This window comes from Biomphalaria glabrata, chromosome 4 (assembly GCF_947242115.1).
Source record: "Biomphalaria glabrata chromosome 4, xgBioGlab47.1, whole genome shotgun sequence".
NCBI classification, from domain to species: Eukaryota; Metazoa; Mollusca; class Gastropoda; family Planorbidae; genus Biomphalaria; species Biomphalaria glabrata.
Window position 1 is genome coordinate 3,759,602 of NC_074714.1, and position 16,726 is coordinate 3,776,327.

Genomic DNA, 16,726 nt, shown 5'->3' on the forward strand with positions numbered 1-16,726 from the left:
ATCGTCATATACAAAATAAATTCTATAACAGCGGTTCTCAACCTTTTATGCTCGGCGACCCCTTTTTTACAATCCCCCACACTGCAGCGAGCCGGCCCCCCCCCCCGCACACACACAGATACAGCAATAAAAGAATAGACAATAACAATTCAAATTTTCGATGGTCTTAGGCCACCCCTGGCAAATCGTCAATCGACCCCAAAGGGGGTCGCGACCCACAGGTTGAGAACCCCTGTTCTATAACATCACAATGTAGTTTGAACTGATCTAGATTCTGACTCTAATTATAAACAAAGATACAATAAAAAGATCCACCATTAAATGACTTCTTGTAGAGTTTTTTTTTCTGAACAGTACCACAAAATTTCAAAACAAGATTTTTTATTTACATAAGTTGCCTACAACCAATTAGTGCGAATCAGTAGGCCCTATTCTCTTAATATGTTGCAACAAAGTCAAATTATAGAAACTGGCCTGACACCACACCCGATATTAGAATTCTGATATCATAACTATAGGCCTATATTTTTATGAGCTTTATACTTTATAAAAGGCTTAATTTAGAATATGTTTTTTTAAAAATTAAAACAATAGAAAAAATCCTAACCTAAAAAATATGCAAAGCGTTCCACTAAATTCTCAAAATGTAATAAATTTTCCGTTTAGGGGAAAGTTTGAGAACCACTGACCTAGAAGGGTAAACTGATATACAAGTAAGAAGCATAGTAGGCCTATATAGTTACGAAAGTATTACATCTTTAATTACAAAATAATTATTATTCATAAAAAAAGAAGAAGATTAAAAGAGAAAGAAATGGATTTAAGGAAATTTTCATCGCGCAAGCTACCTTCTCATCAGTGGCGTAGCTTGATATTTGTGGGCCCAAGGGGCTTGACCTCCTTAGGGGCCCCTGCATTTTGACATTCGACATCATGACACGAGGTAATGGCATAGTATTTAATGTTAAAGCAAATCTTGGATACTCATTTGAGGGCCACCCCTCAAGTGGGGCACGGTAGGATTTTCACATTTGGACCCCCCCCCTTCCCCCACCGTAGCTACGCCACTGCTTCTCATCTCCCAATGTACATCAATTTGATTTGGTTACTAGTCACTCTGGTACTCACACTACTCACCACGTGAACAGAACAAACAGTCAAAGCTTCAATAAATGTAAACAAGTGAACTAAAACCTCGCTTATATTGAATGATATTAGATCAATTGTTGTACTGCTATTTCTGAGTTGGCGACAGGGATCTTTCGCAATTAATTTCCTTTCAAAATGAATTGCGCAGTGGTTGATAATAGTGGCGTGCCGACCGAGTTCATGGTGGCCTATATAAGTCCCCAAATAGTCTCAAATAATCTGTATTGTTGTTAGCGGCCACCGTAAGACGAAAAGCCGCTATTACTTTAGTGTTGACTGTCTGTCAGTATGCCACATTTGAATCGAAAAACTATTAAAGCTATTTAGTATCTTATTTTCTTTCTTTTTTTTTTTTTGCGGGGGGGGGGGGGGGGGGGGGAGAAAATATACATATATATATATATAAGTAAAAAATCTCATGATCAATAATAGGTGGTTAAGATTGTTTGTAAGTAAAAAAAAACCAACAAAACAGCAATATCGAATAAGTCTTTGAAACTGCTCTTCTGAAGTGTGGTTCAGTTTGCTTAAAAAAAAACTAAAAAAAAACCAGTTTGATACTTTTAAATTTTATTACTTTAGACAATTAAAAAACAAAAAACCATGGTTTGTGTTGATGTGTGTTTTATATAGGTTGTACCACTCTGTGTTTGGGAGTAACATCCCTTGCAACAGTTTGCACATTCCTTGTCCATGGGCGGATCTTTTGGGGGCCACCTCTGAGTTTGTTTAATAACAGAAAGTCTGTTAATAATCTTGATAACTTTGCGCTTTTTACATCGCTTAAAATTCTGACGACCTTCACCTTTCTTTGACTGTGACGAAAGTATGGGCCAAGAATCAAAATTGAAAAACAAATTAGAGACAACTATGAAGATCGTTAGTAAATTAGTAAGTCAGTTAGTTAGTGTCTGTGTATTGTTCAGCTAAGCCCTCAGCGCCCTGGATGACAAAAGTGGTCATCATCGAACCACGATGGACGAACTCATGCATATATATGTGTGTATGTATTGTTTATGATTATCTTCCGCAAGGTTGTTAACGCCGGAAGTTGTTATCGTTGTTATCAGACAACGCCGTTTGCGCTGGCTTGGACATGTTGGCCGGATGGAGGACAAGCGCATCCCGAAAGTCATCCTCTATGGACAACTCGCGACTGGCACACAAGAAAAACTGGTCGCCCCCACCTCCGTTACATAGATGTAATAAAACGTGACCTCAAATCAGTGAACATCAATACTAACAATTGGGAAGATATAGCTCTAGACCGCAACAGATGGAGAGAGACAGTAACCAAGAAAGCTACGGACAGTGAAAGTACATGGGTCTCAGCTCAGGAAGAAAAACGTACAATCCGAAAAAAGGCCAGCTCCTCTACCACCGAAGCAAAAGCCACCTTAACCTGCGCTATCTGTGGACGGGAGTGTCTCTCCAAAATAGGGCTCCACAGCCACATGAGGAAGTGTGCTCTGAGATGAACCATAGTCGTTCTACGACTGAAGGAGGCCAATGATGCATTGCTCATGATTGTCTTCGTGTCAGTATTTGTATTCGTTTTTTTTGTATTCATAATAGTGTTTGTAATCGTTGTGTATCCTTAGTTGTATTTGTAATGGCTTTTGTATTCGTGTCAGTATTTATATATTTTGTTTTTATATTCTTAATAGTATTTGTAATCGTTTAGATATACGTGTTAGTATTTCTAATCGTTTATTCATACTGTGGCCTTCACCCGTGACTGTGTTGATGTGTTCCTGTGGGCGTTGCACATCTCGAGAGACGATCGTTTTCCCTTGCTACATCTCCTGTGATTTAACTCTTTCTCTCCTAACTGACGATACCAGCGTTGATTCCACCAGAATGTTGTAAATAATTACGGATAGAAAGAGTTAACAAGTGCTAGGCCCACACACGCACGTTCACAAATTGGGCAGACGATTTTGTTGCAACAGATGCACGTAAACGACCATCGCGCCATTTTGATCATGCGGCGTTATTAACCCTTTTCCTGCTTCTGGTGTGTTCCCCATCTGGTTACCCTTCTTTATGACCTATATTGGCCTATACTGTTGTTGTTTTTTTCCTCCTGCCTTTTGGTTTTGTTGGTGAACTATTAATGGTATTTCTTCTCATCTGCTCTCTGACATTCTTTTACAATCATTCTAAACCAGGGGTTCTCAACCTGTGGTTCGCGCCCCCTTTGGGGGTCGATTGACGATTTGCCAGGGGTCGCCTAAGACCATCGAAAATATGGATTGTTATTGTCTACTTTTCTATTGCTGTGTGTGTGTAAGGGGGGAGGGGTCGCGGCAAAGTGAGAAATTGTAAAAAGGGGTCGCCGAGCTTAAAAGGTTGAGAACAGCTGTTCTAAACGTTTATGCCCTTATGTATCGGATCAGATGCACTTCAGTATATTTGAATAAAAGTTTAGAATTTATGCGAGAGTGTACGTAGAAAACTAAATAAATTTGCAGTGTTATTGTTATGGTGTGTGTGTGTGTGTGTTTCCAAGGTGATGGTGAAGAAAGGGAGCATTCATTGTTTGTCATAATCTATGTTAAGAACGGGAGACCACCCATGGGTTTGAACCAGTAATGGCGTGTATTTTTATAGTGTTACATTTTTTTTGAAAATATCATTTTATATTATCAATATTTGATTTATTTCATTTCATCTTAAGCTGAATTATCTAAATAAAAGTTATATTTAGTTCTGTTTAAAAAAAAAGTTTGTGCCACCAGTTAAGAGTTCTACAATTCGAAATAGATCACACCTACTTTGGATAGCTGTACATGGGGCATATACAGTAATCGGAGAGAGGCCCTGAAAAGTGTACATGCACTATTAGAAATGACCTGAACCGAAACTTCGCTATTCTGGTTAATGCACGTATAACGTCTTAAACAGGGTCGGCCATAGGCCCCGCGCTATTTATAGGGGTAAATTATTAAATTTAAACCATTATAACTTATATATTATAAAACGGGTTTTCCTGGCATCATGATTTTCCAGGGCTTCCAGTAAATCTCATGCAATTGCCTAATATATGAAGAAGTCCTGAAAATCTGATAAATCATTAATCTGTCTGAGAAATATCTTAAAAATACACTGGAACGACAAGATAGAAAAGACCAAACTGTGGGAGATGGGCGGACAGAGAAATATAGAGGTGTAGATCTTAGAGAGAAAGTGGAGATGGATTGGTCACAAGCCTTAGAAAGGATAGTAACAGAGCTAGACAGGCCTTAGAGTGGAACCCCCAGGGCACAAGACGTAGAGGAAGACCAAAAAGAACGTGGCGACGCGGTGTACTAGATGAAGCCGAGAGGAAAGAGCTGGGAAGCCATTTTACTGAGGCCCTGTGCTCCATGAGGAACGCAAAGGAAAGAAGATGAAGATAATGATGAAACATTTTAACGCACTGCTTATTAAAAAGCTTATATCAACTCACTCTGTCTGTCTGTCTGGTAAAAAGTTTGTACACGCTAATTCTCCCACACCCAATCTCGGATCAAGCCAAATTTTTGTCATAATTATTTCTTTTACATGCCAACACAAGAATCAATAACAAAAATAACTAATTAGGTAATAAACTGTTGGTATTTTTTTTTATATCTTAAACAAGGGAAAGACATTTTGCTTGACTGATAAAGTGGATATATGCTGAATTAGTCCGCCTTATTGTTTGAAGAATTTTTTTTTAAATAGCTATAAACAACTATAAAAGCTATATTTATAAGTAGCTCCCTGTCCCATTGATAACTGTATTGACTTGAGGATGCTGAGGCCTTAGTCCTTCATTTCGAAGGTCGCTCACTTTTTAAATTTATAAATACATTTTAAAATCAATCATCCAGATACCCCCTTCTTTCTCCTCCCTACCCCTTTCCAACTGGCCCAGACAAGTCATAGGATCATAGCTTACTGAGAAAGCTAAAGCATGAAATTACGCTAAAATAAAAATAGTTGATAAAAAAATATTATTATTCGCACCGATTTATTGTTGTTGATCTAGATCAAGAAAGCAAATGGACAGTGAAAGTACATGGGTCTCAGCCCAGGTAGAAAAACGCACAATCCGAAAAACGGCCAGCTCCTCTACCACCGAAGCAAAAGCCACCTTAACCTGCGCTATCTGTGGACGGGAGTGTCTCTCCAAAATAGGGCTCCACAGCCACATGAGGAAGTGTGCTCTGAGATGAACCACAGACGTTCTACGACTGAAGGAGGCCAATGATAGATCTATTACAAATTAAATTACATGACTGATACAAACTGATACAACTACACTTCGTATACGCTTTGTTTTGTTTTTTTTTAAATTATTATTCTCTGTATCTTTTTCTTGTTTAAGGCATGGCTTTTGTTATAGAAGCAGAGATACTGTCAAGACAAAATATTCTACTTTAGACAATTGTTGTACCTCATTACTATGTGTCATTGTTTTGCATGTGTCGTTGTTATGAGTCATTGTTATGTATCATTGTTAAATGTGTTTGAGTGTAACTATGTTTTTTTTTAAGGCTTTGTCCGTCTGTCCGTCTGTCACGTAAAAAGGTTTGTACACGTTTTTTCTCCCACACCCATTTTCGGATCAAGTTTAAACTTTACACAATTATTAGCTGTACCTAACAAAACATGAATACAAAAAAAAATAATTACCGGACAGACAAACAGTCAGAGTTGATATAAGCTTTGGAAATACAAAGAAATTAATTTAAACTTTGCATTACAACACTAAGACAATACAACCATGGCCAGTTGAGGCGGACCGGACGGCATCGCATTGCTGACAAGATCTGCTGCGTGGGCTTTATTTTAAGTATGTGTAACAGATCTATACTAACAACAAAAAAGTATTTATAAAATTTAAATAGCTTAAGCATTCTCAGGCTTCTCAAGCCAACACGGTAACCACTCTGCTAGTGGAAAGCTTATGAACATGGAAGATTGTATAATTATCTATTGTTTCAATATTCTTCTCCTATTTTTCAGGTTTGTGTTCACTAAGACTTAGACGACGGTCTATAAAGGGGACTTATTCAGCTTATACCACCACTTATGTCTAAAGCAATTTCTTTCCCTTGTTCGAGGTACCAAACAAAATAATCTAGTACCAATAGTCAATTAACTAATTTATTATGTTTTAATTGATTTTTTTTTTTTTTTTTTGTGTTTCAGGTAAAAAAAAAATAATTATGCAAAATTTCAGCTTGATCCGAAATTGGGTGTGGGAGAAATAATGTGTACAAACTTTTTACCAGACAGACAGAAAGTGAGTTGATATAAGCTTTGTAAAAAAACAAAAACAAATAAAAACATATCTATGGGGAAGAACTCCAAATCTACACACACATTTCTCAATGTATAAGATTTATTTACCTTTTTCGATATCAAACAAAATTAATTAATTAACACTATTTATATAACTTATTTGTTAATTTTCAAAAATTGATTCATGTTTTGCTAGGAACAATGAATAATTGTTCATTTAGTTTCAACTTGATCTGAGAATGGGAAGTGGGAGAAAAAAAACGTGTACACACTGTGTACCAGGTAGATAGAGTTGATATAAGCTTTGTACAAAGTACTTTTTAAAAATCTGACCTACTGAAAATATATCATACAATTCATATATTAAAAAAAATGTCTAACAGCATTTGAAACACAGAACTGTTTATTCATCTGGACATGACAGACAACACTCGCCATCCTTTTGGACTGGACGTATGTTCTTTCCACAATAAATCAAACCACATGGTCCCGGATAACAAACAACATTGCCCTCGTTACACTCACAATAGTTACAGCCTTCAGCGAAGTTGTCACCATCCTATAAAAACAACATAGACATTATAATAGTAGACAAATTTGTCATTAAGAAAACGTATCAATCATAGCGATGTAATCAATACTGAAAACTTAATCAGACTTAATCAAACAATCAAACAAACTTAATCTGTCCCTTGACTTTCATCGTAGTTCGCGTAACCAAATCCGACGTCAAATCCTTCCAGTTTCTTTCTTCTGGTCAACGGTTGTTTATAACAGAACTGGCTGCCTGGTGGTGCGGTTTGCGCGCTGGACTGTAGTTCGGATTTATCAACGGTCGAGGGTTCAAACCCTGCCCGCTCCCATCCCCCGTCGTCCTGCGGGAGGTTTGGACTAGGAAGTAAACTATCTTCAACTCTGAAGGAACATCCGAAACATGTAAAATATTTTACAAACAAACAGAACATTCTTTCTTGTGATCCGACCAGCCTTACTTTGAAGGACCCTTCCTTCGTACTCTCTCTTAACTGTACTTTGAAGGATGAGTTTTGTACAATGATTCATGTCTTACAATATCACCAAAGCAGCTCAGATCTTGTGGAGTTGTGGTGACCCAATCGAGCACCTTTCCAGGTGAGGGATAGAGGAATGTCCACCAGATATGACGGGTACTGGGGAAAATAAAATACACTGGGCGGACTTCTTATCTTATCTTATATAATACAGACGCTACTTCAAAAAAGAAGATGATTATGTCCTACGCGTCGTGCATTCAGTCATGCATATTAACTAATGACTTAAATTCTGCCAAGTCACTGGATTTCCTGGCTAGCTCAGGCTACCCATTCCATGCTCTTATAGCACTAGGAAGAAGAAGTATTTGTACAAATTTGTCCTGGCATATGGGATGAGGGATGTGCCTTTATCTTTGTGTCTTTCTGAGTATTTTATTAAATTTTGTTTTTGTATTTGAAGATTATGGTTCAGTGTTTTATGTATAATGGCTACTTTACTTTCGAGTCTTCTGTCCTGAAGGCTTTCTAACACCATCATCAGCCTTTAAAAAGAATGAGCAGATCGATCTCATTTGTCTCGTAAGACTTTCCATCTTGGGGAGAAAACCCCAATGAGAAATCGGTATAGGAGAGGAGATCGATACCACCATGACATACAAAGTATGTTCCCGTTTCAGACTGATCTATAGGGCAGATGATGCAAAGTTCATCTGTTTATGTGGACTGTCGTTCATGGGGGTGACCAACCGCCTTTACTTTTCCGCAACTAATGTCAGGTACCCATTAGAGCTGGGTGGACTCACTGGCGCCAAAAGATCCCGAAATTGTACACATACACGTATACATTAATGTAACTATAGCGTATTTGGGAAGAGGGGGGCTAAATGTATCGAATAGCTTAGTTAAAGTGTCTACAATGGCGAGTTAAGCACCATAGCGTTATTTAGTGCTATTAAAAATGCACCCGTATACTTTATGCTATTAATCATAGGTATTTTGCTTGATATATAGATTTAAAAAAAAAATTATACTGCGACTGTTTTACCGAAATATCGAAAAATAAAAGCAAAGGGTAATAGAAACCTTGTGGAATTTATTAATATATTTATTTCTTTTTGCGAATTTACAATGTGAATCAGTCCAAGTTGTTTCTTAGTGAACACGTAAGACGTAAGAGGAACCCGTGTGCAAAATGTCATGTCAATCCTTCCCACGGTTACAGAGATCTCTTGATAGATGAAAGAATCAATGAGTATTATTTCGAGCAATGCTGAGGAGGACATTGAAAGTCAAACTGAATTTCCATTTGTTTGAAGCAATCAAAGTATCTCAATAAATAGAGTGTATTATGAACTTAGGGGCATCTGAGTAAACACGACCAGTTTAAGGCATCCCCATAACAGAGAATTAGTAATCCATGTGTTACATGTCATTATCGGTATTCAAGGCTTTTACTTTTAATATATTTAGGTTTATTTGATTAATATTAGGTTTTGGCTTTATGTACTTTCTTCAGTAATTACCTGATAAGTAACTCCTCCAGACACGCAGTCTGTATTCTGTGCCATGGTGTAGGCACAGCCTAATATTATCAAACAGCTGATTATTAAAACAATCTTCATTTTATTAGTTCTGAGGAGTATGAAACAAAATGATATTGTATATTTATTGTAAGCATTTTTTAAAATGTATTTTAAAAAAAAACAACATGCCGAGATAACTCCTAATTGTCATATGAATCTTTTCATTTTCTCTGCGGGTTGTAGATCTTGATTCTAATATATTTCTATCTGTTTCGATTTTAGCACAAATTAATTACAAAGCTAATATTCACTCTGTTTGTCTAGTACAATGTTTATATACTTTAATTCTCTCTGTTCCCATTCTCGGATCAAGTTGAAACTTTAGACGGTTTCCCTGTACCTAATAAAACATTCTCAATCTGAAAAATAACCAATTAATTAAGTAATTTGTGGTAATTAATAACTTGGCTTAATATTGAAAAGGGGAAATAAATCCTAAGTATTTAGAGATATGGCATTGAATGTAGAGCACTTCCCCTTATATAATTCCTATTTTAATTTTTAAAATGATATTTTTCTTTTTCATAAATGTTAGCAGGCGACAGAGATCTTTTAGTATGGTGTCTTTCATATTGTTTATTTTATAAATTTATTTATTTCCGAATCTCTACCAATTTTATTCTCTTACGCTTTTCTTTAGCTTACACTATAATGTTACTATATCTCACTAGTCGACCCGCGGCGTAGCATACGCCGCTATTTAGCAGTGCCGGCCTTAGGCCACTGCAACCTATTCATAGGCCTCGTGTTGTATGTATTATTGCTTCCTAAATATAATCTCACATTTTTTTTGTTTCTTCAGTTAGAGACTGACACTAGGAGAATATATTTTAGATTTTGGAAACATAGTCCATTAGATTATTTCTTTTTTCAAACAAAAATCGAAAACTTGCACAAATAGCTAGCGCAAATCCATCCCAATAAAATATACAAACAAGGTTACAAAAGACAGTTTGTGTGGAAACACAAACTCAAAATCGGCCCCCGAAGTGGTCCACCCAGGCAGGCTTCAATATTTTCAGAAAGAACATCCAAATGAAATTATATCATAGACAAATGAGAGATAAGAATGGAGAAAGAATGTTGACAGATCTTGTGTAGTGCCCCAACGGTACAGCAGATCAAAGGATAGGTGCAAGTGAATGCAAAGTTAGATGTGAACGTGGCCTAACTAGTTCCACTTTCAGACCTTGTGGTCTATAGGGCAGATGATGTAAAGTTCATCTGTTTTTTGTGGCCTACGGTTAACGAGGGTGTCATGTAACCAGCACAACGACCAACCGCCTTTACTTTTCCCCAACTAATATCAGGTACCCATTGGAGCAGGGTGGACTCAGAGGCGCCTAAGGATTCCGAAGTTGAAAATCCCAGTCTTCACCAGGATTCGAACCCGGGGACCCCGGTTCAGAAGCCAAGCGCTTTACCGCTCAGCTACCGCGCCTCTCCTAGCCTAACTGAAATCTTATAATTGATGTAATTTTTTGAAAAGGTCCAATCTCTTATTCGGAATGCTCAAAAAAAAAAAAAAAAAAAAAAAAAAAAAAAAAAAAAATTGCAACAAAGAATGAGTTTACGAAAATAAAGTTTACAAGATTACTATTCGTTTTAAATTAGGTCTAACTTATAATGCATACTAATTAGCTTTTTCTCTTTAAAAAAAAACTGCTTGCATAACTAATTTTAAAAATTAGATTTTTCGCTTTCAGAAAAAAAAAGTAGCCGTTGCATCAGAACTTTGAATGGTCTAAAATATTGTGATGTCGGATTTTCAATATCTTTTCTAGTTTACGAGATCTAAACGGGACGGACGGACAGACGGACAGACATTTTGCACAAAACTATAGCGTCTTTTCCCCTTTCGGGGGCCGCTAAAAAACAACAGAAAAACACAACAATATTATTTTTAAATAGCGTAAATAAATGAAGTAAATTTTGACTTTCAAATTTTAATATTTTAAATACCATCTTTACCTATTGCTATTATCTAAAAGAGATTTCTTATGTAATAAAAATATCTACCAAGCTTTAATAAATTTTAAAGCAGTAGGTACATTTTAATTTATTTTTTTTAGTTGTACAAAATTAATCTAATTAAATTAAATCATAAATAACATTTTGAGAATATTCGGCATCATGTTTTTGTTATAAAATGTTAAGTATCTAACTTTTCAAAAACGACATTGGTAAGCATAGATAGAAATACATTCAATATTATAATGAAACATACTTAGTTGGCAGCTTGTAGTGTTTAATGTCAACTCCGAGCTAATGGATGAGTAATGGTTCAATGAGAAGAAACATATCAGGATGATTTATATAGTCCATGAACACTCTTGCTGCGTGTGGGTCTTTATGTAATTATGCATGCATTTATGTATATTTTTTATATATTTAATTGTGAATGTGATTATATCTACATTTATACAACACACAAAAAAAGAGTTCCCCTTGAGATCTATAGGGCAGATGATGTTTAGGACAGCTGTTTCTTTGGCAAACGAGTGTCATGTGGCCAGCGCAACGACCAACCTGCGTTAATTTCCCAACTTTAAGAAATGTACTTATAAGAGATGGGCAGACACAAGGAGCCGGCGACCATTAGGCAGTTTGCAACACGCAGTACTGCACTCTGGCAGAGCCTGCGAGTCCGCTGACGCCAAACTCTATCAGCACTTGCCGTTCCCTTTGATGCATCAACTGCGTGGAGAGGAGAAAACAGATGCATGGACGCAGGGCCGGCCCTAACACTTGCAGGGCCCTATGTGAAACGAGTTGCGCGCGCGGGGCCCAGTGTGGGTAGGGATAAGCATAATGTCAAAATTAAGATTTTGTATTAGAAAATGCATTCGTCTTTGCAAAATTGTTATGAAATGAAAGCTAAAAACGCCGTTTTTTTTTTTTAATTGCGCGTAGGATTGGCACCCAGAATTGACAATTTGGTCTAGTTTTCAGGAGATTTGTATGAGTTTTCAGAAGATTTTAATAATTTCAGGAGATTTCCAGGACTTTTTTTGTATAATATGAAATTACAGGAGATTTACAAGAGGCCCTGGAAAATCTGGTAAACCCTTTTTAATATGTATAATTTATAATGGTTTAATTTAATAATTTACTCCTAGAATTAGCGCGGGGCCTATGAAAGTGCTGGGCCCACTGCGACCGCATAGGTTGCAGTAGCCTAGGGCCGGCCCAGTATGGGCAACATCGTTTCGACCACAGCTAATGCCCAGGCATTCATCTCGTTTCTATTAGATGATCCTAAGTCGCATCACGACAAGAGGCTATAATGAATAATCTGAATGAAGAATACTAGGACCTTAACAGCCGTGTAAAGTTAGGACTGTGAGAGTCGTGAATATGTACCTAATTTAGAACGTCACCTGTCACATCTCACTTCACTCTTACATGCACATCTTTTCGTACTCAAATACAGCTGTGGACATATTCTCCTCTTTCCACGTAGTCGATTACCAAAAGTTTCGACTACGAGTTTGTGCGACGATTCGTTCAGTGGTTACATATCCAATTCATAACCCCCCCCCCCCCCCCAAAAAAAAAAAAAAACCAACGCTTACTTAATTATAATATTTTGTGGTGTCTTTTATCATGGGCATAATCATTTCATAAAAATATCTTTGGTTTGACTTTTGGCACATTTTAGGTCATGTCATGCCCTAAATTTTTCTGGGATTCTTTCCACTAGTCGGTAAAAACAGGCATGGCTTTAAAAAGATATACAAGTTACAATTTAAATATTAAAATGAGTTTCCTTACAACTCAAGCATTAACTATCCCCCCAAACTTAACTCAAATTCTAGCAGTCAGTCCCACTTCCCTGATGAAAGTAAGTACTTTCCCAGGAACTACGCTGTCAAAATTTGTTTTGAGGTTATTCGTGTTAAAATATTTACTTCTAATATCCTGGTGACAGAAGCAACCAAGGAGAATGTGCTCTACATTGAGATTTTCTCGGTTCAAATTTTTTATCAGCTTCAATGGTATCTTATCTTATCTTATATAATACAGACGTTACTTCGAAAAAAAAAAAAGAAGATGATTACGTCATACTCGTCATGCATCTAGTCATGCATGTTAACGAATGACTTAAATTCTGCTAAGTCACTGTTTTTTTGTTGTTGTTGTTTTCTTTTGGCTGACTCAGGCAACCCATTCCATGATCTAATAGTACTAAAGAAAAAGGAGCATTTGTACAAATTTGTCCTAGCATATGGAACGAGGAATGTGCCTTCATATTTGTGTCTTACAGAGTATCATATTACATTTTGTTTTTCGTATTTGAAGATAATGATAAGAACAAGATAACAAAACCATTTTTAAACAACATAATTGTATAAACTCAAATTATTTACACGCCTTTTGTTTAACACAAACAGCACTGGAGAAAGTTATGCTAAAATAAACTTTACAATTCTTTAAACACTATAACAACAGCTCTTGAGAAAGTTATGCCAAAATAAACTTTCCCCATTCTTTAAACACTATAACAACAGCTCTTGAGAAAGTTATGCCAAAATAAACTTTCCCCATTCTTTAAACACTATAACAAAAGCTCTTGAGAAAGTTATGCCAAAATAAACTTTCTACATTCTTTAAGCACTATAACAAATGCTCTTGAGAAAGTTATGCCAAAATAAACTTTCCACATTCTTTAAACACTATAACAACAGCTCTTGAGAAAGTTATGCCAAAATAAACTTTCCCCATTCTTTAAACACTATAACAACAGCTCTTGAGAAAGTTAAGCCAAAATAAACTTCCCCATTCTTTAAACACTATAACAACAGCTCTTGAGAAAGTTATGCCAAAATAAACTTCCCCATTCTTTAAACACTATAACAACAGCTCTTGAGAAAGTTATGCCAAAATAAACTTTCCACATTCTTTAAGCACTATAACAACAGCTCTTGAGAAAGTTATGCCAAAATAAACTTTCCACATTCTTTAAACACTATAACAACAGCTCTTGAGAAAGTTATGCCAAAATAAACTTTCCCCATTCTTTAAGCACTATAACAACAGCTCTTGAGAACGTTATGCCAAAATAAACTTCCCCATTCTTTAAACACTATAACAACAGCTCTTGAGAAAGTTATGCCAAAATAAACTTTCCACATTCTTTAAGCACTATAACAACAGCTCTTGAGAAAGTTATGCCAAAATAAACTTCCCCATTCTTTAAACACTATAACAACAGCTCTTGAGAAAGTTAAGCCAAAATAAACTTCCCCATTCTTTAAACACTATAACAACAGCTCTTGAGAAAGTTATGCCAAAATAAACTTCCCCATTCTTTAAACACTATAACAACAGCTCTTGAGAAAGTTAAGCCAAAATAAACTTCCCCATTCTTTAAACACTATAACAACAGCTCTTGAGAAAGTTATGCCAAAATAAACTTTCTACATTCTTTAAGCACTATAACAAATGCTCTTGGGAAAGTTATGCCAAAATAAACTTTCCACATTCTTTAAACACTATAACAACAGCTCTTGAGAAAGTTATGCCAAAATAAACTTTCCCCATTCTTTAAACACTATAACAACAGCTCTTGAGAAAGTTATGCCAAAATAAACTTTCCACATTCTTTAAACACTATAACAACAGCTCTTGGGAAAGTTATGACAAAATAAACTTCCCCCATTCTTTAAACATTATAACAACAGCTCTTGAGAAAGTTATGCAAAAATAAACTTTCCCCATTCTTTAAACACTATGGTTTTGATTTATGCTGTGGAAATAAAAAAGAGAAGGTTGGTAAAGTTGCTGGCAGTACATCACCCTCGAACGAATCTGGGCACCAGAAAGATGGAACCTACTTTACTGGAACAGTACCCTACAGGCGAATTGTCAAATATAAGAGCACACTTCAAGTGTATCGAATCTGTGTCGTTTAATGCCATGCAAAACAATTACCAACATTTGGTCTACAGTTTAAGAATTACATGTTTGATTTACTTGTTTCGGATGTTTCTTCAGAATTGAACATTTTTAAGTTCTAAGCCAAACTCCCATAGGACGGCAGAGGATGGCAGCGAGCAGTGTACGAACCCGGGACCGTCCAGGGCACATACCACACGACCATGCAGCCATCCATTCTTATTTCAAATAAGAACGACGCATTTTATGGTGTGTGACAGTTTGCACAACTGCTGCATAAACCTTGAGAGTTATGGTTAACATTGTTTTGCACAGAAAATAATTAAATAGTTTTTTTTTTGGCTGGTAAAACTTAATCGCTTTACCATTGTAAACATTTTTAGTCTGGCTGTGTGACTCATTTAGGGATGTTGTTTTTTTCTGTAATGCCTTTACATGTAGATCTACTAGATATGGGTGTACACAGTTTTCTGGGTATTCAGATTGTTAACGACAACTATTTTAACTAATCTAGTCATGGATATCTATGAAATAAATAGATGTTTCAGGCAGGGGCGGACTGGCTATATGGGCAAACAGGCAAATGCCCGGTGGGCCGGTACTAAATGGGCCGGTCTGGTCGCGACCAAAAAAAGAAAAGTTTTTTTTCAGTGCAGACAACTTAAAAAAAAAAAAGTGACCTCAGCAAGACACAGATGTCCGAACACGTTTCCTTTTTTTTAAAAAATTTATTACACCTCATTTTGCTTGAAATTCAGCAAGTCACCGAATTTCCTAAGCGTAGCCAAAGGGGGTTTTGTGGTTATCCTCCCCCTCCTAAACAAAAACTAAAGCAAAACTATTTTTTACCAGTCGCTGGACTCCAATAATTAAGTGCAGTGAATAGCAGAGTTTTTAAATTTTTTAGCGGAAGAGTAGCAAGCTACTTGCACTGTAGAGACCTCAGAATATTCATTTTTTAAAGCTTACAATAACGGAAATAATGATTGGATCCCGGGCGAAGCTGGGTGAGGTCACAGCGCTCCCCCAGACTTCCTAACTGTCCTTGGTGGTGTGCACTGTCTTTCTACTAATTAAAAGAATAACATATTTTAGGCTTAAAAGAAACGCCAGAAAGAATGAAAGGTCAGAATGTAATCAAGATTAATTACATCATATATATATACTGCAGAGGGGGGTAGAAAAACATCCTCTCCACCGAAAAAATTCCTGGCTACGCCCATGATATGACATGCCATTCATTTGTGGGCCGGTTTATATGGTAATGCCCGGGCCGATTTTGATACCCAGTCCGACCCTGGTTTCAGGCATATTCATTACAAAGTGTCCAACGATGCGTCCCAGTCTAAAGAAATAGACAGCCGTTCGTCTAAGAATATCGATTTAGGTCGCCTCCAAATGTAAATATGGCGAAGTAGGTCTCAGAATCTTCGCCTACCGACAACAACTATTACTATAAAGCAATGGTTCTCATCACACTGAAACATGGCTCTGAAACATGGGTGCTTTGAAGGAAACATCTATTGCTACTCGAAAGATTCAATCTTCACTTCCTAATGGGGATACGCTGACAAGACTACATCAAATAACCATGCTCTGGTGGTATAGAAACACTACTTTATCGTTCGACAGCAGTGCTACGATCGACATCTATCCCAAATGGAGGATTATCCCATGCAGAATGCGTTCTTTTACTAGTGAGCTTGTAGGAGGACGGCGTTGTCACTGATAGCTTTGATTTAAATAGATGTTTAGGGAAATTAGATATTTTTTTTTGCATATTAATTATTTGGACAAATAAAAAATATT

General features: G+C 36.6%; 1 protein-coding gene and 1 long non-coding RNA gene across 2 annotated transcripts in view; one reads left to right on the plus strand and one right to left on the minus strand.

Moving 5' to 3' along the window:
- Positions 1 to 16,726, plus strand: part of LOC106071962 (probable imidazolonepropionase) — a 207,720-nt gene that overhangs the window by 55,410 nt on the left and 135,584 nt on the right. The window lies entirely within an intron of this gene.
- LOC106071965 (uncharacterized) lies at positions 6,809 to 11,396 on the minus strand. The gene is made up of 3 exons (XR_008777675.1): positions 11,247 to 11,396; positions 8,960 to 9,068; positions 6,809 to 6,982 (listed from the first exon to the last, which is right to left on the minus strand). It is a non-coding gene; the product is annotated as an uncharacterized LOC106071965 (long non-coding RNA).